General features: G+C 49.1%; 1 pseudogene; it reads left to right on the top strand.

The window, feature by feature from the left end:
- Window positions 1–324: 324 nt before the first annotated feature.
- On the top strand, window positions 325–1081 carry LOC119527164 (annotated as a pseudogene).
- Window positions 1082–5530: the final 4449 nt, after the last annotated feature.

The raw sequence follows: 5530 nt of genomic DNA, 5'->3' as shown, positions 1-5530 counted from the left end.
AGTGATACTACCCATCTATAAAAAGGAACAGCAAAGCGGGTGAACATCAACATCACTTGGCTCAGCCTTGGCTTTGGTGCTCCGTGGTGGTGGAAACTTATCGTTCATCAGCCCTTGCATGTGTGCCTGGGCATGGCCTCAAATGACCATGCCCAAAAGGCAGCCTGAAGCCACGGTGCCCACCACCCACCCCCAGCCTGGCAGGGCTGCTCCCAGCAGAGTCAGCCCTTTGGGTGACAGAGTCACAGCAGTCACGGCGGCCAGTGGACACTTCAGGCTGTAGCCAGAGCAGCTACAGTTTTTCGTATGGCTCAGTTGGGGTCTATGGTGGTAGCTCGAGTTCCCAAGCATCTTACGGGCCACTGGGGTGATGGCAGTGGCTTCAGCGGCAGCAGTGGTGTCTATGAACCCACAGGTCACGGAGGTGGCCGTGGAGGCAGTGGTGGCAGGGGGGAAGTGGCCATGGTGTCTTCAACCAGTTTGGTGGCCCCCAGGGCTCAGCCCCTCGTCATGACTCTGAACAGGATAGCCACCTTGGTGTGAGGCTTGGGTGAAAGTTTCCAGCTGAGTTCAGGCAGAGTGGTATTATTAAGATGAATAAGAAAACGGGTCAGCCCATGATTAACAAGCAAGCTGCAGGGAGACATGACTGTCCCATTTGATGACCCATCTTCTGCTAAAGCCACTACTGATTGGCTTGATGGGAAAGAGTTCTCTGGGAATCCTTTGAAGGCCTCCTTTGCTCCTTGGTGAGCAGCCTTTAATTGGGGCAGTGGCAGTGGTCATGGAGGCTGAGTCTGGGGAGGACCCGTGGGCCATGGGGTATGTGGAGGTGGTGGCAGTGGTGACAGTGGCTGGGGGGGAGTTTCCCAGCAGAGGTGGTGGCAGGAGGACAGTGGCAAGCTGGGAGCTGGCAATGTCCTATTCCAGCATGTGAGAACATGAGCTGCTCTTGGAGGAATGAATGCAGCTAGCGTAAGGCCCCTGAGCCAAAGGGTCCAGGAGGGGCCCTGTAGGCACTCGCCTGGGGACAGGTGACACTGGACATGACTGTCATGGTGGGAGAGGAGGCTATGATTAGGGCAGCTGCCGAGGCAGCAGCAGAGACCATGGGGGCTTCCCAGAGGGGCTGGGGTGGTGGAGAAAGAGGAGACTTTGGCCCTGGCGAGACGAACAGGGTTGCAGGGAGAGGCTGTAAGAGCCTGGCTTCTGAGGCTGTAGAACAGCTTGACTTCATGTACCCAATTTCCCTCATTATTTTGAAACTGTCCAACTCCTGAGCCACCCATGGGTTTTTTTTGTGTGTGTGAGGCTATGTCATTGTAACCATACCTCTTGCTCCTGTTAAAAACCATCATTTTAGTTAAAAAACAAAACAAAGCAAAAAATTCATTCTGTGGAGGGAAAGAAGACAGATGCAAAATAGTGCACCGTATGTGATTCCATTTATATTAAACTCTAGAAAAGACCAAGCTGATCTAGACTGGCTTGAGAGAGACATGACCAGCTGGGATGGGAGGGAGAGCTCAAAATTGTCTGCAACGAGACATGGAGGAACCCTTTGGTGGTGATGGACCTGTTCTGTGTCATAATCATGGTGTTTGCTATATACAGATGCACACATTTGCCAAAACTCCTAGGATTATTTAGGGTTCTCTAGGGAAACAGAACCAACAGGAGATATCGGTAAGAATGAGCAGTTATAAAAGTGTTTCACACAACTGTGTGGATGCATGAGTCCAGATTACACAGGGCAGGCAGCAAGCTGGCAACTCCAATGAAGGTGTTCAATGAACTCCCCAGGAGAGGCTGGCTGGCTAAAGAATTGAAAGTTCTCTTTCTTCTCCCTTTAAAGTCTTCAACTGATTGAGTTCAAGCCAGCTGATTGAATTATCTCATTGCGGAAGACATGCCCTTCACGGATGTAATCAGCCACAGATGCAATCGATTGACTGGTGATTTAATAAACCAGCCTTCTGGTTTATTAACCAGCCACAAATGTCCTTGCAGTAATGGTTAGGCCAGTGCTTGCTTGACCAGACACCTGGGCACCATCACCTGGCCAAGTTGACACACGGATCTAACCATCACACTCATCAAACTGTAAACTTTAAAAGGGGCACATTTCACTGCATGTAAATCATGCCTCAATAGAATAACAGTAAAAGAAGATGAAAAAGAAGTCTAGAGGAAAACCAGGTGATGTCTAATCTCAGGTCTCCTGTCTCCCACAGTCCCCTTTGATCTTAACCAGCCCTCAGTGAATGCGATAAATGTCTGCAAAAGCTATGGTTGCTGCCTCATCTATTCACCGATACCCAAGGTATGCTGCTCCTTTCTGCAGGAGATTCCAGAAAGTCTACAAGCATCTCAGATGCAAAGCAATGAACACAAATAACCCTTCTGCCTTTGTTTGAGAACTTTCTCTGGGCCAGACTAAATGTGCAATAGTGGTGGGATGACAGGTTGAGGGGGTGGTGGCTTCAAAACCCACGTGATACCTATTTTTGCCCCCATCTTACAGGGCGGGGGGCAGCTTCCAGGGCTCAGAGAGGGGATGTGACTTGCCTAAACACGCTCAGCGAGTTGGTGGCCTCTTCAATGCCCCGACAAAAGGCTTTGTTCACGCAAGGGAGGGCCGTGTTTTCCCGGACTTGCCTGATCCCTGGGCAAGTGCCCAAGTCTATTCAGTGGAGGTTAAATTCTTGAACAATCTATCTTTGTCCAGCTTTCAGAAGCTTAAGGCGGGTATTATCTTTCAGGACTTTGGGGTTTCTTCACTTAGTGCTGGGAAGAACTAAGCGACCTCAAGGAGGCCAGGAAAATGTGAGTGTCCAGATACATCTGCTGGGCTAAAAAGGGCCTGGTCTGTGAGTTGCCCTGCCATGCCCTGGAGGGGTGGGTTGGTGGGGTTCCATGTCCCCAAGGCCCATGTAGACGTGGTGATCAAGGCCACAGTGACCTGGACCGGGTGACCTGCCACAACCTGGCTGGGACCTTGGCCGTGTCCTTCCAGCTCTCTGGACTTCCCAGGGGCCCTTTTTGCTCTCACAGCCCATGGGGCTGCTCACTCCTCCTGCTCTCAGCTATGTCCGGAACCTACCGTCTCCACTCTGCAAGGGCAGGGCCCACATCTACCTTTCCTCTGAGCCCCCAATGCCTGGCCCTGGGGAACACTCGACAGGCAGCTGGACAGTGAGGTGGGCCAACTCCCAGCCCACCCACCTACCAGCTGTGTGGCTCTGGGTGAGTCACCACATCTCCTTGAGGCTTGGTTTCCGCCTCTGTTGAGTAGAGCCGCCAAAGATTGTCTGGCCTCTCCAACGGCAGATGGTACAAGTCCTGCGCCAGGCCCTGGGAATCCAAATATTAATAAGACGGGTCCCTTCCTTCAGGATTCCCACTGTAGAGCAAAGAAGATAGACTAGGAAGAGATGAGCCAGGCCTGTGAAGCCAGGGCGGGGGTGGTGGTGGTGGTGGTGGTTGTGGAGGAGCAAGGGCTTGGCTGGAAAGAATCAGGGAGGGCTTCCTGGAGGAGGAGACTCCTTGCACAGGGCTTTGCAGAAAGAGGGAGGAAGTTGTCATAGTAAGAATCATCATTCTAATAGGAATGGCTAACATTTCTCAAGGACATACTCTGGACTGGGTACTAAGTACTTTTTGTACATTCAATCATATAACCCTCAAAATAATTCTTGAATGTAGTAACTCTCTTAGTTGCATTTTTCAGAGACGTTACATGAAGTTGCCCAAATAGGACTTTACCCAAACAGGGTGTAACAAGCAAAGGGAATAGCCTGGGCAGAGGTGTAGAGGCAGGAAACGGCAGGGCACCTGGGGGAGTTGGTGGGAGATTGCGTGGGAAACAGCTCCCCCTGAGTCACACCTCCCTTGCACACTCACACCTCCCTCGCACACTCACGCCGGGCTTGGCCATGTGGCCGGCTTTGGCCAATGGGGACATCAGCAAATGTGATGTAAACAAAGGTTTAAAAACTGCTGGCATCCTGTGGCTTCTGTTTGAGCAGGCTGCAGCCGGCATGGAAGGCTGAGCTAACTTGCTGGAGGTGTGTGGCCCAGCCACCAGCCACCAGCCACGACCGCGGACCTGTGAGTGGGCAGGCCGTCGTACACCGTCCAGTCCCTGGATGTCTGCAGCTGCTTGAGTGAGCCCCAGTGAAACAGCAGAGCTGATAAAATACTTGCTGTTTTAGTTTGGGGTAGCTGTTTTTTGCTTTTGCTTTCAATTGTGATAGCATATATATAACATACATTCTGCCATTTTATTCATTTTGAAGTGTGCAATTCAATGGAGCCAATTACGTTCACAGGGTTGTGTTCCCATCACCACCATCCATTGCCAAAAACTTTCCATCACCCCAAAAAGAAACTCTATACCCATTAAACAATAGCACCCCATTCCCTCTCCCCACCCTACCCCCACCCCTGACAACTACTAATCTGTCTCTATGAATTTGCCTAGTCTAGATATTTCATTTAAGGGGAATCATGTAATATTTGTCCTTTTATGTCTAACTTACTTCTCTCAGTGCAATGTTTTCCAGGTTCATCTGTGTAGTAACGTGTATCAGAACTTCGTTCCTTTTTGTGGCTGAATAGCATTCTATTACATGTATGTAACACATTTCGTTCATCCATTTTTCTCTGGATGGACACTTGGGTTGTTTCTACCTTTTAACTTTTGTGAATAATGCTGCTATAAACATTGGTGTCCAAGTATTTGTTTGAGCTCTACTTTCAATTCCTTTGGGGCGTACACCAAAGAGCGGAATTGTTGGGTCAAAGGCTGATTGTATGTTTAACTTTTTGAGGAAAAACCAAACTCTTTTCCACAGCAGCTGCACCATTTTACATTCCCATCAGCAATGGACGAATGTTCCAGTTTGTCCACACCCTCATCAAGGCTCATTATTTTCTTATTTTATTTTTTTTAGTATTATCCATCCTAGTGGGTATGAAGCGGTATCTCATTGTGGCTTGGATTTTGCATTTCCCTGATGACAATGATGTTGAGCATCTTTTCATGTGCTTTACAGTCATTTGTATGTATTCTTTGGAGATGGGGTGGTTTTGATGCATCAATGGAGACAAACTTTCAAGGTCTAGCACCTGAAGAGAGAGAGACAGGCAATCCTGTGCAGGGGTGACATAGGACAACACTTTGGTGTCCTGTCCTGGGGAGCACTGTGGGAAACAAAAGAAAGATAAAGGGGAAAATCTGGTGTTCTAGGTTTGTGCTTGTTTGGATATATTAGTCCCCCAAAAAGCCATGTTCTTTAATGCAAAATTGCGGGGGCAGATTTATTAGTCTTTTGATTAAGGTGGAATCTTTCGATTGAGTGTTTCCATGGAGATGTGACTCACCCAGCTGTGGGTGATACTTTTGATTAGATTATTTCCTTGCAAGTGTGGCTCCATCCAGTCAGGGTGGGTCTTGATTAGTTTACTGGAGTATTTAAGAGAGAAGCTATGAGCTGACACAGACCCAGATGCTTGCTGATGCTTAGAG

Source organism: Choloepus didactylus, chromosome 1, assembly GCF_015220235.1.
Source record: "Choloepus didactylus isolate mChoDid1 chromosome 1, mChoDid1.pri, whole genome shotgun sequence".
NCBI lineage: Eukaryota > Metazoa > Chordata > Mammalia > Pilosa > Megalonychidae > Choloepus > Choloepus didactylus.
Note: the sequence above shows the minus strand (reverse complement) of the source record. Positions and strands in the feature narration are given on the sequence as shown.